Here is a 15,498-nt window from a genome sequence, read left to right as displayed (position 1 = left end):
GATTGATTGGTAAAAAAAATATGACATATTAGTCCCAAACTACTCGGGACTGGCTTCTATAGTGGAAATGTTTGGTTTGCTGTACTCCAACTATAAGGTGACGTCTTTTACAGGGCTGTTTCTGCCATTTATTATGACCCATCCCGCCCTGGTAGCAGCACAACGTGGTGACGTGGGCATTCTGGCATGGCTGCACCAAAACTACAGGGGCGCGCTCAAAATCAAAGACTGCGGAGGTTCCTCCTGCGTTCACTACGCGGCCATGGGGGGCCACGTGCCCGCTCTCAGGTTCCTGGTTTTCGTGGCGCACCTCAGGGCCAGAGTAAGAAACAAGCATCGTGAAACTCCGGCTCACATCGCGGCTTCTAGAGGACATTTCAGTGCGCTGGTGTGGTTGCTGAAGAACACTAAGTGCAGGGTTGAAGATGTCAACTGCGATGGTGCGACCCCTCTCCACCTGGCGGCCAAGTAAGACTTCGACATATTCTCGGCACATTGAATGTAGAATATGACAAACAACATCGAATCTAGTGCATAATTAAGGGTTAAAAATCGACTGAGGACGCAAGAAACCTGGTCGCGACAAGTTATTCAGACACAACATCCAGCGTGAGGGAGTATATATTTTATGTGTCGTGTGCTGCTATTTCAGCGCACGTTATATAACTCTCTTGTGGGCCAGATTGTGGGCGAAAGTGGACCATAAATCTCTCTTGTGGACCAGGAGTCCTTGTTGAACGATCTTTCTGTGGTGTGACCTGCCCATGGGATAGATGATGACTACTAAGGTGGGTTTGATGACCCCCTGAAGAGCTACGCTACTCAGAGACATTGCTCAATACATTCCTATGAGAGACCAGTGGCGCACGGGGTTGGAAGCAGTACTGGTAGTCAGTTTCATGAAAGCCTTAATTCTTTTGAGGATATTAGCTAACATATGTGAGACCTAGTACTGGCAACTGTTCCTTCCTGTGGAATCGCTGTGACTGCAGAGCATCCGTAGCAGCTGCTGTGCGATCGTGTTATACCTGATTGATTGATTGATTGATTTTTAAAAGAGGTTAAAGTGTTATACTTGAAGTTCCAGGTGCTCAGTTATGTTCAGTGTACTGTTAAACGAATGTACTTTTGAGGGCTTCCCTCTGTTACATAAATATGGGACACCAGCGAGTTCTTCGGCACTGTCCGGGTGTTTACTACACACACACACACAAAAGAAAAAACAGGTGGTGGTGGTGGTGATGCTAGAGAAATAGCTCGGCGTTGTCGGCCTCACAGACGTGGGCATAACGTCACGACTAACGCTCTGGAGGCAATGTGCGTCATGGGCCGACTTCTAAGGGAACTGTGCCGACGTACGTCTGACAGCGTCTGGGGGAAAACCAGGAGTAACCAAGACAGCACAGTCGGCACCAGGATTCGTGCTATGTGGTGAAGTTCTGTTTTTCTAATGCAAATAGCTTCTGATACAGGGAGCTTTTGTTAATTGCACAATAAACCTCGATCCGTTCTCCGAGTGGATAGCTAACGTATTTATATCATCGCACTGGAAGTATATAGTGACGGCCATCCCGGTATTCTCCCAGCTTTCGTTTTTGCTCTTTTGGCCTTCATGCGTTAGTAGTTTCCTGTGGCACATTCATCTTTTACAGGGCGGAACGCGCGGTTCGTTTCATGCGAGAGGACATCAGTGAAATGAACCGTTCGGATTCCGGATGTCACCAAAAAGGATTTGGAGCTGCAATGAAAACGCGAAATGAAAAGCGTGTACGGTTTTGTGTAGCGAGAAAGAACGAAAGAGGGAAAGAGAGAAACCATGGAAGAGGATTTCACCATGGAGTGGCAAACTGAGGTCGGCCATGACGCAAATAATATCTTTTTTGTTATTCTATTTGCTTGTTCTTTCTGTTGATGTGTATCGAATGTCCAGGCGGTGCGGGTGGGTAACCGTTTGTGTGCTCCGGGCACATTGTAGCACAGAAAGTTACTCAAGGATCTTTTCTTCTATAGAGAAGTTGTGTTTAAGGATAAGGCCGCCAGCCATTTCAAGAAGAAATCATAGAGGACAATGAGTATGATCCTCCCAGACGTCGTTTGTCAGTAGCAAGCCCGTCTAACGAAGTAAACAATTATACGCGAATATATATCCTGAATGTGCTCCGGAATTTCCCTTTCAAAACGACATTCCCGCAGGATAAACTGGGTAATCATTGGTTTCATTGCTGACTTTCAATGGCATAGACACAGCAGGTCGGTCAGGAACGATCAAAAGTCATGGACGTGTTTGAACATTGTTGTTGTGTCACGTTTAGCAGGGAACATCCGAATGAAAAAAGTCCTGGGGGATATGTTTTAAATTTACTTATCAACTTAATTAAAACTAGCCTAAAAACTCAACTTTCGTTAATGTACTTTGTACTGTACTTTCCACTCGCCATACTTTTAAAACTGTGCCTTAATTCTTCATTGCGCCTCTCCTTTGGACCTGCGTAGCGCTTTCCTCAAATACACTATCTCGGCTTTCTACATTTTGTCTTGTGTCAAAAAAGCGAGGAAACAGAAATCCAACATAGCACGCATAGGCTGTATACCAGACCACTACCTATTATCCTGCAAACGGTATCTCTCTCAACGACTAGTCCTCCAACGCCACTTGCGACAACTTGGTTACCCCAACGTCTCTTTAGCCACTCTGCTCGGACCAGGCCTGCACAACCTGGGGGCGGTTACGACTACCTTCTTGCGCTTTCTTCATGGCTCCGACCTCTCGACCAGCCTCTAAGGCCCCCTTTTGTGTGTGTGCCCACGTGTTTTTTTTTTTGTTTTTTTAAAGGAATAGCAAGTCGGTCTACGCCTGTCTAACCTTTCCTCCTTTTCTTTTTTCAATAAACACATCGCCCCCAGACCACTTGGTGTATAGTTTACATTAGCAGTACAAAAAGTTCGACAGATTCAAGGATTTACCAATTTCGTAATTTCGTATAATTGATGAGCTGTCGAGGAAAGTAAGCATTGTCACGTTACGAATCCATGTGTCTGAATGTGTCGGAATCCCCGTGCCTGTGCCAATGTGCCAGAATCCCCGAAAACGCGGAGGCAGAACGACCCACTGCAACAACACACTGCAGATCATGTCTAACACAGCGATGGAAAAACGGCTTTAAATAACACCATCTTGCGGTATACGGTATTGGGGAAACATCCCAGGTCATCATCACATTTCTATCATTTATTGTTGTTGTTGTTGTTGCGGTATACGTTCACACTCTTAGAAATAAACTTCACCACATAGCACGCTCCTAGCCAACCATCATCCCGGATGACAACGTTCTCGCCTCTGATTTGTTGAAAACGGGAGGCGGAGCCTATTCTGTGCCGTGCATAATTGACACAAAATAAACTCCGCCTCCCGTTTTCAACAAATCTAGGGTGAGAACGTTGTCATTCGGGATGATGGTTGGCTAGAAGCGTGCTATGTGGGGAAGTTCATTTTGAAGAGTGTACAGAGAATATTCTAGAAAAGACGACAAAGGGCGCGCCGGCAATGATCTTGCAGCGACCTGTCTTCTTTCTATCTATTTCAAGCTCAAGCTCAAGAGGAGGAATCTTGTGCTTCCTCGTTGATATGTGTAAATGAGCACAGTGAAGGCAGTAGCTTCCTGACAAGTGACGATGTGTGTGTGACCATACCCTGCAGTTACAACTGTCGGCAAGATAGAATCTGCCGTGTGCCGACATCAGTTCCGGGCGTCCTCCTTTTCTCTCTTTCTCTCTCTCTCGCAGGTATGAAACTTTCTCGAAGTTTCTGCCGGTTTTCTTTTATTCTCGAAGAGCTATAGGAAGGAACTCAAAGAAGCGTACCAGTGATGTCTTATCAGAAGCTCAATTCTAGACTTTTTTAAGAACAGATTATGGCATGGTCAAACAGCGTTGAGACAGAGAGCGCTGCTTGCATTATCGGCGGCAAGTTGCTCAAACGAGAAAAAGAAAAAGTGAGACTGAGAGAGCGAGAGAGAGAGAAAACGAGGAACGAATGTAACCAAAAGTAAATGTGCCGGCGTTAGTTGGAATGCAATTATACGATGCATCTGCGATTTTCGTCTCGTCATGTGTTCAGTCTCTTGGGGCTGGGGCTTTCAATAAACTATACGAGTCAGAACCATATCAGCTGGAAGGATTGGCTGACTATAGGATGTGATGAAGTTCTATTGTGGTAGGAAAATTTAATACGGCGTGGAATGGTCAGGACATGGTCAGCACCTCGAGATTCTATTGTACCGGCAGAGCCTGCTACCACCACGAATTTTAAGGCTGTATTGATCGTCATACTTACTTCGTTTTCCCATTAATGCATGTCCATTGCTTGCATGTAATTTGCCACGGAAAACAAAAAACATCGTCAGCGCTTCACCGCCTAGCGCGCTCGAGACCATTCGCTGCACAGAATGATACTGCTACCACTCCTGACCTGAAGAAAGCGAGAGTGTCAAAGTGTCACAAACCAGTGACGCAAGTGACAAAGTACAAAAGTGTCACAAACAAGCGTATGCCTCTTATCTTTCAACAGATCAGGAGCCAGGACAATGCCATACAGTTAGAACATAACTTCACCGCATAACAAGTTTCTTTTGCCAACCATCCTGAATGACATCGTTCCCTCCCCCGATTTGTTTAAAACGGGAGGCGTACGCCTCTTTGTGACACTTATGCAGTTCCCGCTTCCGGTGCAATATTGACTTGGCTTGCCGATACAAAGACGTAGCTTCGCCCACTGAACCTGAACCAGTAACGAGATCGTCGACGTAAAAAAATGGTCATTCAACAACGTAGCTATTTCGTATTATGTTAATGGCCTCAAAGAGTCCGTGAGTCCAGTGATTTCCACAAATCGGGAGTGACAGCAGTTTTGTTCCCTGCACCTGTCGCTGCAGGTGTGTCCAAGGCGCTCACACTGGATATGATGAGCGAGCTGTATGCAGGCTTTACTCCTGTTTTTACGGATGGCTCGTCCACAAAATCCAGCTCTGCATGCGCCTATATTATTCTTTCCAAGACATAACTGGTATCTTCCGTCTCTCGCATCTGACGTCGTCAACATGTGCTGAGCTACATGCTTTGCTCTTTGTCATGCGCAAGATCCTGCAGTGTTCAGCTCGGCCATGGGTCTTCTACACAGACTCGAAAGCTGTTATCCAATGCCTCGCAACAATGGGCATTCGAGGTCCTCTCATGTCCATTGTTGCTGACGTGCTTGAAACTTACAAGGAGCTGCTGGACCTGGACCACTGCATAGTATTACAGTGGGTACCTGGTCATGTCGGCGTACCCGGCAATGAAGAGGCCGACCGGGCGGCCCTGCGGGGTCATCATATAGCTTCAGCCCACTCTATCATCTTGCCCAAAGGTGATCGTCAGGCCCTCGTCCGTGCTCTCTCTGCAGACAAGACAAGATCACAGTGGCTGCATGACCCTACTCTCTGCTCCACGCAGTGGATCCTTCTCTTTCACTGTCGCTTCCTCATCGCCTTCCGCGACACTACGCATCCCTGCTTCACCGCATGCGGCTGAATGTTGCATTTACACCAGTTATTAGGCAGCGTCTTGGCCGTGCGCCCTCGGACCTTTGTGCAGCATGCAGTGTGCGTGCAGACCTGCACCACCTACTTATGGACTGCCCGGACTACCAACGGGAGCGTGCGATCTTGCAGCACGAACTGCATGCGATCGATCATCGCCCATTTACCATAGGTAAGGTGCTGGGCCCATGGTCCAGTCCAGCTCATACACGCCAAGGTCTGCGTCACCTTTGGGACTTCCTGTCATCAACAGGCCTCTCCACCCTGCTTTGATCACCGGACCCCTTATCATATCCATCATCATCTCTCATCACGTACAAGTGGCACTGGGGCAGCGCCCAGCCTGCTGGCCGGCATCAGCCCCATCTCATCATCATATCTCTATTTGTGTGTGTGTGTGTTCTCTGCAATGACTGGCCGTAAGCTTGTTGTGCGCAGTGAAGTTCATAAAAGGCTTTTGCTCGCAGAAGCGAACGTGACCATATAGTAAGTTATAGTGCACTTAAAATTTAAACGCACCCGAAAGGTCACACGTGCGTGCGTGCGACATTATTCGTGGCCGCAACAAAAGAGTTCGCACGCTACACCGGCTTCTTATCGCAGAAGAACGCGTGTGCCTTTCGAGGGTATAAGGTGAAAGGACAGTATATATGCTACTGAGGTCTCTCTTAATCCGTACACAGGCGACCGCCACAAAGGTGTATTCGGATAACTTTCCTGTTGCACGCACGAACTTCCTAAATGGCAGGAGCGGTTTGACTGCTGCCAAGTTTCCGTTTGTACTGTGTTCGTAGCACCTTCAGGAACTTTCCTTTTTGAGCAAAAATATCTGTGACTTAGGTGTCGCATACACGTATCAACGTAGATGAAGCTTGTTTATCGAGTCTTAAATTACATCGCCTCGGGTCTTATGTCGAGTGCTTCTTATGAATTCTGTACGGAGGTGCACAAAACACGGGCATTATTATTAAGGTCATTGTCGCAGGAAATGTGCAGACGGCGATGGGTACAACTGCAGAGTGATCCGTCGCCGCTGCAAGATCCGGAGCTGAAGTTGTGTGTTCCGTCTACGTTACCGCGCTCTGTTCAGACGTTTTTACACCGGTGTCGGTTGAAGAGGCATGAGGCAGACCTTTTGTATCTCGACCGGTAGCTTTGACAGAATTATACTCTTGCGGAGGATGCGCAAAACGTGATCGCTTTCTGCAGTAACGTGATGTGCTTTCGTTTACTGCTAACCGCAGGGAACATCCAGAGGCGCAGACACAGGATATTCATTAGCAGACGACAGGGCCGATGGTGTCGTCTGCTATGTGTGCAGTATGCCACTCCCGATAAGTGTATTCACACGAGCGACATTTGTCTTTACGTGCTCTTCTAACCATGGGGAATGTCCTGTGGCTCAGCCGCGAAACATTCTATAGCAGACGACAGGACCGATGGTGTCGCTTGCTACGAGCGCAGTACCCCAGTCCCAATATTCCGACGCCGTGCGAATGCTCGACATAACACGTGGCGGAACTTCCGTCCCACGGGCATCTTTTTGCCTTCCTTCCACTAGAATATTCCGTGCGGATGTGGCTCGTGTGAATACACGGATACGCTGGCGCCTTGCGAATGCCCAACACAAGACGTGGCGGAACCTTCGGCCTCGTGAGCAGTCTTTGGCGTTTTCTTCTACTAGAATATTCCGTAGGGAATGTCTCTCGTGTGAATACACGGTAGGTGAATATCTTCCACGGGTCGTTTACCAGCCAACCGTTAATTTGTGCTCACGAGCAGGCTTCGCGGTAATACAGGGCGATCCTTTCTTCTATCGCATCATTCCAGTTAAAACTTCCGAAGACTTTCCAGATGAATGTCGGCACAATTCCCCTGTAGTCGGCCCTGGACGCATACTAACCCCCGTGTCCCCCACTCGTTCCTGATGTCCTCTCTCCATCTGTTCACATCTGTACGCCGCTCATAGCCACAGTTGGTTCGCGGTGCTAACACGGAAACGACAACAACAACAACAACAACAAAATCCAGTTAGGACACCTCGCTACAAGGGCGCAAGAGGTGGACTGCGTTATCGGCTGCAAGGTTGTTTGCGCAGATTCCAGGAGGACGTTTTTCTTTCTCTTCGCTGTACCTTTTCTCAACATCCCTTATCTATCACCATCGCATCCATTCGTTCTCATATTTAATCACGCCAGGATATAGTGTATATAGTTCTCCTCACAAACGTACACAAACTAGCGAAAAATATTATCTCGCAGCACGTCTACTTGACGATATTTTGGTGTTTCACGATTGCAGCTACATGAACCATCATAGCGTACTCCCTTCCCGGATGATAAAAAATAACGAGCGCAAATCTCTCTTTATAACCATAGAAACGGCGTAAATTCCGCTCGTATAATGTCGACGAGGGCTTCCTATTCCAGAAGCAGGAAGGCTCCGGATCCCGAGAGGACGAGTCACTGAAAATCTCGGGTTTCCGTTTTGAAGCGGTGGTGAAACATATGTGTGCTTGAAGGAAACGAACGCTTCTGTAGAAGGATATGGAATGAAGCAATTGTGCTTTCTTATTTTTGGGACGTTATCGGATTAAGGGAAGACGTGCTTGAGACAGATACTTCCTCATCTCGCGAGCAGTGGAGATGAAAGTCGCGATGGCGTGGGGGGGGGGGGGGGGGGGGGGAGATATGTTTAATGCTGATAAAAAAAAAAGAAATAAAAGAAAAGAGAAAACAGAAGGGGAAAGGCGATGGCGTGTTCGCTGAGTGTGTTTTGGACAGGCGCTTCATTCTGTCAGCGGAAATTAGTGTCAATCTTGATGGTGGGAGTGAGGGAGATATATGTTTTAGAACAGAGAAGAAAAAATGAGGAAAGGTTAGCCAAACGGTATGTAGGCTTGCTATCATAAAAAAAAAGAGAGAGAGAAAACATTAAAAAATAAAAGAAAACAATTAGGAAGTCAAGAATAAACTAACAAAAGGTGAAAGAAGGATGGGATATATAAAGGCAAATACGATCTAAAAAAGATGACGGTAATGTGTATGAGGGTGAGAGGTGAGGGTGGGGTCAACCTGGAATAATGCTGCTGATGATGATGGTGGTACACTCCTAAAAATGAACTTCACCGCATAGCACGCTCCTAGCCAACCATAATCAAGAATTATATCGTTATCTGCCTGGTTTGTTGAAAACGGGAGGCGTACGATATCATTCGAGATGATGGTTGCCTAGGAGCGTGCTATGCGGTGAAGTTCATTTTTAAGAGTGTAGGAGAACAAAAATAAGGAGATGTGAGCCCGCTCACCGCGGGACAAGCTCCTCCGGATCCAGTAGAGGACAAAAAAGAAAAAGAGAAAAAGAACGTCTAAAAAGACGAGAGCTCTGCTATGCTCTTAACGAAGGTGATGAGTGAGCGCTGTGCACCCTGACGATGAATCACAGGCCATTCGCCCAGTATTTTCACGACGTCAAAGGGTTGGCTATCAAGACAGTCAAGGGGTCTCTGAAGTTGCAAACGGGCCGAGTGAAACCGCGCACATTGGAGAAGAATATGTTCCGAATCTTCACGCACACCACATATGCTGAACACAACGACGAAGGCTGAGCGCCTCGCTTCAACAGAAATGTGTTGACCAATGGGATATTGCGTCCAAGTCCGTGAAGCAAAGTTTCGAGCGGCCGGGACATCCGCGGAGGGATTCGGTAAGAAAGGTTCGCGTCAACTGTGCGCAGCAGCGAGGTAGGCTCTGCGGAACTCGACCACAGCGCTGGACTGAACCACGCTGGATGACGCACAACATACGTTTTGCATCCTCAGAAGTGAAATATGTCTTGCGTTGGACCGCGTTGGTGAGCATCACGTGCTTCTCTGTCAGCAGCATCAATACCGATGTGACCGGGGATCCACTGCAGTACACTCTTAAGGGTAATGAGGTGGGTGGTGGTGGTGCACTCTTAAAAATAGGAATAGATACAGGTCAGCTGGTGGAGGAACTCCATCATGGATAAAAACCTGACTCTCTGCAACACAGCAAACACAGACACACGTACAGGACTCAACAGGAGCAGTAGTATGTCGGACGACTTAAAAGAAAAAAGAAAAAAGCCATGCCATGCAACTTTTTGCTCAGAATGTTCCACTCCATTGCGATGTTTCTATGTCTTGTATACCGTTATAATGATATACGCAGCGTGGGCCCAATAACGTGCCATCGCATATACGAAGGTGCCGCGAATCTACGAAAAATTTAATTTATCCGAGTTTCAAGGGCGAAAAATAAGATTATTCACAGTCTATTCGTGCGTGCATACATGCGCAGCAGGCACTCCTTGTGGTCAGGGCTATGGAACTCACGCGAAGGTTCCATTAGATGGGTTGTATTCCTGCGCATGCGTTACACCCACCTTGCATGAGTAACTCTGTAACACATCGTAACACTGAACTTTATGGAACATTTACTGCGCAATTGTTACAGTTCGTGGGCAGGAGAACCAGGTCCGCGCGTATCCTGGAATGTGAAGCTGCGTGTGGATGGGCAGTGTTATAAATAGCTTACGAAACACCGATAAGATGATCCATCGGGTCCCTCTTAACATGGCTTCGCAAGAGCAGAGCTTCGCACATTCCCCACAATGCTACAGCGGAGGATGCGAAAAAGGTCATAGCTTTCTTGTGTCTTCACGTATACTGCTAACCGTGGGGAATATCCTACGACACACCCGCAAGATATTCCGTAGCAGACGACAGGAAAAGACGAAGCTGAAGACTTAAATCTGCAGACAAGATGTGCAACACGCTTTCCAGACCAATCAGTCTTAAGAAAGACGTGGGACTGTTTTGCGCTTTATTTTAAAGTTTTCCCCACTTATTACGCGGGGACGTCCAATCACTATACCCGCAGACGACGGCGGTTCGTCTCCATGGCTACGACTGCTGAAAGCACGTTCGTGATTGGCTACGGCCATTGAAAACACGATCCTGATTGGCTGACTCCTAGTTGTTACGTCACGTCGACGAGTGAACCGGCTTTCTCTATAAGTGGTGTTGTCAGGGCACAGCATGTTCCACGTATTCCTGCTGTTCTGTTACTTTTTACGTTCAGTGCACCTCATATTCCCTCACCCATTCTCAGTGATGCTGAAAAACGTACCTTCCCACTTTCTTCATCTATACTCATAGTATCTGACCTTAAATCTTCTACGATGGTACCATCACGGACGCGCGCCATGTTTCATTTCCTAACTAGGTTTCGTCAATTGCGTTTTCGCCGCTCCAGTAAAAGCCTACAGAGCCGCCTCGAGAATCACATACTGATTGTTTCCCCCAGAGATGCAGTTCTAGAGGTATTAAGACTCAGTGGAAGATTACCATCACGCAAAAAACAACTTCTTCAACTGGACGCGGTCCGTTCGTCGCAATTATGTACACTAGCCTACTTTTACTTGCGTGGGATTTGATTGGAGTACACATATGGGCGAAGAAGCCTCTGGGAGGTGTGAGAAAACTTCGCACGCACGTTCGAAGAATGTAATGTCGATGAACGCATCGTATGCTGAATTAAAACGGGACGAAAAAAAATTGTGTGTGTGTGTGTGCATTAAATGAAGAAAACTGTACACAGAAGTTCGAAGTTCAACGCAGCCCGCAAAGCTTCGTTGAACAACAAGTGGCCAACAAGTGGCCATACATATATGTAGGTCTACTTTCGCTTCGCCCGCTGAATACCAAATGGGAGTGTTCTGGATATACGAACAGATTTCGCGAGCGCTTCGAACAACTGAAGGGTAGCCTGACGAACGACAGTTACATATGGGCGACGGTTTCGTTTTCACGCTCTCCCAGATTGACGGAGCACAACCGAAAGCGAGAACTTTTTCACGCTTTCGTGCCTGCAAGCAACGCGACAGAGCTTTCTTTTTCTTTTTGCAGCGCAGAGCCGGTGAACTGTGCAAAATAGAGCGACAACCAGGCTGCACAAATTTTCAAGCACCTCGTTTGTCCTGCTTTGACCAAACAGGTCTCACTTTTGCCTTTTTTTTTAAAGAAGACAGAGAAGGTACTTTAGGTGCAGTGTGCCTGTTCAGAGTGTGCTGTGTGGTCACGGTGCGTGCCATATACTTTCTTCGCGTCATTAACATATTAATAGGACTCGGCAAAATAGGCGATAAAAGGTGTCGAACAACAGCAACAAGAAATGCGTGGTAATTATCAGGGGTGCTTCACCGCGTCGGCTGCGGTACACGGTTAAAACAGAATTTCACCACATGACATGCTGAAGGCCGGCCATAGCACAGAAGGATCCCGTTATCACTTGCGATTTGTGGGAAACCGGGAGATAGTAAGTATAGGCCCCTTTTGTGACAATTAACCTCTACGCATCTCCAGGCCCTTCATCCTCTATACTCCATTCGTCTTTTTCTTCTTTTTTTTTTGCTATAGTCGTGACGACGCCCACTTCTGTGTGGCCAACAACGACGAGCCGATCCTGCCATTACCCCCCCCCCCCCCCCATCCCTCTGTGACAATTCACATTAGTCCAAAGGTGCACCCTTAAAACAGAGGTGGTAGTGGTGGTGGTGATGACGAGCATAAAACACTACTCCACCACATAGCACGCCCTTAGCCAACAACCATTCCGAATGACATCGTTCTGCACACTGATTCGTTAAAAATGGGAGGCGTACACCCTTTCGTGGCACTTATGCAGTTTTTCTTATTTTTTTATTTGATTTTATTTCCGAAGGAAATAAAGGGTTAATAAACAGGTTCGAAAGAAAGTCTCCCGTAAAATGGCTAGACGGATTACGGGAGACTTTCTTTCGAACCTTTTAGGGCTTTTTCAGTAAGCTTGCTTTTTTTGGCCTCCTGGAAAGTCTGCCGATTCGAAATGAATTTTAGAATTGTGCTGAGACGTACCCATATCGACAATGCACTGCGTGTTCTGGCGCATTTTTAGTGTGAAATTTTTTGCCTCAGTATTATCTCCTCATGCACTGTGCTACACGTCTACCGGACTTGCGTTATCGTAAAAATGACAATTTTGGCTACTGATTAAAATGTCCGATAAAAGGCCATGGGCCTCACTAATATTCTCATTGCAAGGTATTTCATTTTTTCGGAGACATTTAAAAATATGTTCGTACGCACAGAACAGTATTATGCTGTGTCCAATTACAGCCGAACGCAAGAACTTCGAGAAAGTCCACTTCGCTCCGGTTTGGGTGTTTAAGACATAACAGACGTTCCGTATCAACATCACACAAACACCACACAACCATATGAGTTGCTTACTTTTCTACCAAACAGGAGGACACTTCGCGAACAGCGGTTGACTGACCTCTCCATCATCAATATACACTTTTCGCACATTAAGGTAAATATAACGTGTCTCATAACAGTAACCTCCGCTTCTGGTGCACGGCGATTGTCGCGCGTGATCCATTAAAATGCCCAAAACAAGCAAAAAAGGAAAGAAGCTGGCCTCCTTGTGTTCATTACACCTTCAGTCCCTCGTCCATCTCCGCAAGTCCTAAGGAAAACGACTAGAAAACAGAAAAGAAAAGACACCTGGACACAGCACCGGCGTATGGTCGTGTACTTTCCAAGTAGACTGCAATAAATGAGAGAGAAAAAAAATGCGCCGTCAAAATATGGGGCAGCAGAAGCAGCTTAAATTAGGTTCCTTCTTTTTTTTTCGCCGCTCGCCAGAAGGCGTGGTGGAGATGCGCTGTACAGCACGTGATGAGGAAGGCTCCAGTGGACCAGAACACACCTGGTCCCGTCGTCCCGCCAGTCGCTCAGAACGCCGCACGGGGCGAGGGCGTACGACCGGTCTCTTGACGGCGCCGTTGTGTGCAAGTGTGGGTTTTTGCGTCAGTTGTGGTTCGTACAGAGCGGCGTTCGTGTGTGGTGTGTGTGCTGTGTGTTTTGTGTTCGTACATGTACGTGTTGTGAAACTCTCTGAAGCAAGCTCGGAGGATTTTGTGGTGCCCAGAGAGCGACGGAGGAATAGCCGAAAGCTTAGGTTCGTTTCCGTAAGTAACGGCATGTTTTTTTTTTTTCTTTTTTTAAATGCGAAATGTGCAGTGGTTCATCCAGAGTAGCTAAGCACGGTGGGGAGGTGCTGCAAGAAATTTGAGGTGTGGGGGATTGATTGATTGATTGAGAAAAGAAAAATATGGAGGTTTCAGTGTCGACAAAGTCGGGAGAGGCTCGTCCCGAAACTTCACCGCACAGCGCGCTCCCGGCCAATCATCATCCCGATGACATCGCCGTCTCCTCATGGTTTGTTGAAAACGGGAGGTGTACGCCTTTTTGTGAAAGCGCTCTAAAAACAAGACTTCACCGCACCGCATAACACACTGTACGCCAACCATTGCCACGAATGATAGGGTTATCGCTCCTGATTCCAAGAGACGAGGGGGCGTACGCCTTTTTGTGTTTTTGCGGAAATTTTTATATATGATAGTTGCCACAAAAAGGCGTACTCCCCCTCCGTGTACGGATCAGAAGCGACAACCCTATCATCCGTGCCAATGGTTGGCGCACAGCGTGCTACGCGGTGAAGTTTTGTTTTCAGAGTGCAGTTCGCCCCACTTGTAAAAAGGCGTTCGCCCCACACTTTGCACAAATCAGAAGCGACAACGGTATCATTTTGTGCAATGGTTAGCCTTCAGCGTGTTATGCGGTGAAGTTTCGAATGTACACGTAAATATCGTCTTAAGAATGAACTTCACCACATAGCACGCTCTTCGCCAGCCGTCATCCCGAGTGACATCGTCTTTTCCCCTTTGATTTGCTGAAAATGGGGGGCGTACGCCATTTTTGTGATTATGCAGTTCATAATTGCCACAAAAATGGCGTACGCCCCCTGTTTTCATCAAATCAAGGGAGGGATCGTTGTCATTCGGGCTAATGGTTAGCTAGGAGCGTGCTATGCGGTGAAGCTCTGTATATTAGTTTCGTGTTTAGTTCCCCTAGAAGTCGGCCCAGGACGCACATTCTCCCAGAGCGTCGTGACGTTGCCCACCTCCGTGAGGCCGAGAACGGCGAGCCCTTTCATTAGCACCACCACCTCTGTTTTTAGAGTTTAGAAGATAAAGTAGAAAAGTAAAAACGAATGCAACCCAAGATATCCAAGAGGCGTAACAAAAACAAACAGGGGTCATTACTACAGCAAACCTGTAGGGGTGCGCAGAACAGAAATGAAAGGGGTGTCGCCAAACTTTTGGGGAGGGGTGCATGGATAAACCGCTGGAGGTGCGCACTCTAAGATCGGAACTTCACCGCATAACACCGCTTATTTATTTATTTATCGATACCTTAAAGGCAAAGCGGGGGAGTGGTGGTTAGTCATAATGCGATGGGGAGGGGGGGGAATCTATGTATTTTCACAGGGAAAGTCCGCCAGAAAGGACGGCTTGCTATTCCTTATTAAATAATTCCTTAATGCGATGGACCATTTCAGCATTCATACGCTTAACGCGATCAGAATCAAATGTCATTCAAAATATGTTTTTTTTTTCTTTCCCAATATGTTGAAAATAGGAGGCGTGCACATTTTTGTGACATCTTAGGTGCACGTTAATTGTCACATAAACGCGTCTGCCCCGCTTGATGCAATATGGTTAACGCGAAGCGTGTTATGCGGCGAAGTTCTCTGGTGTAGGTATTGAGTCGAATGCCTATTTATTTGTTGATGAATGGATACTGCAGGCTCACCACAGCCTGAACAGTAGAGTTCAAATGTTACAAACACAAGTACAGAAAAAATTACTTGCTGACAAATGTTTCACCGCGAGAGACAGCCTCAATCAAATAACCACTGATAATCACGGTTCTTTTATTTTCACATATGCAATTCCGTGTTATGCTAGCACTATAATTACTTACGATTAGTAATTACGATGACGAAACAGT

General features: G+C 46.9%; 2 protein-coding genes across 3 annotated transcripts in view; one reads left to right on the top strand and one right to left on the bottom strand.

The window, feature by feature from the left end:
- Nucleotides 1-15,498, bottom strand: part of LOC135370737 (NAD kinase-like) — a 110,210-nt gene that overhangs the window by 39,619 nt on the left and 55,093 nt on the right. The gene's annotated exons all lie outside the window — the stretch shown is intronic.
- The window catches only part of LOC135370736 (espin-like), an 85,127-nt gene continuing 83,164 nt past the window's right edge, over nt 13,536-15,498 (top strand). The window contains exon 1 of the mRNA XM_064604551.1: nt 13,536-13,613. The gene's annotated coding sequence lies outside the window, so the exon portion shown is untranslated. The remainder of the gene's footprint in view (nt 13,614-15,498) is intronic.

Source organism: Ornithodoros turicata, chromosome 10 (assembly GCF_037126465.1).
Source record: "Ornithodoros turicata isolate Travis chromosome 10, ASM3712646v1, whole genome shotgun sequence".
NCBI lineage: Eukaryota > Metazoa > Arthropoda > Arachnida > Ixodida > Argasidae > Ornithodoros > Ornithodoros turicata.
This window is presented reverse-complemented; position numbering and strand designations above follow the sequence as displayed.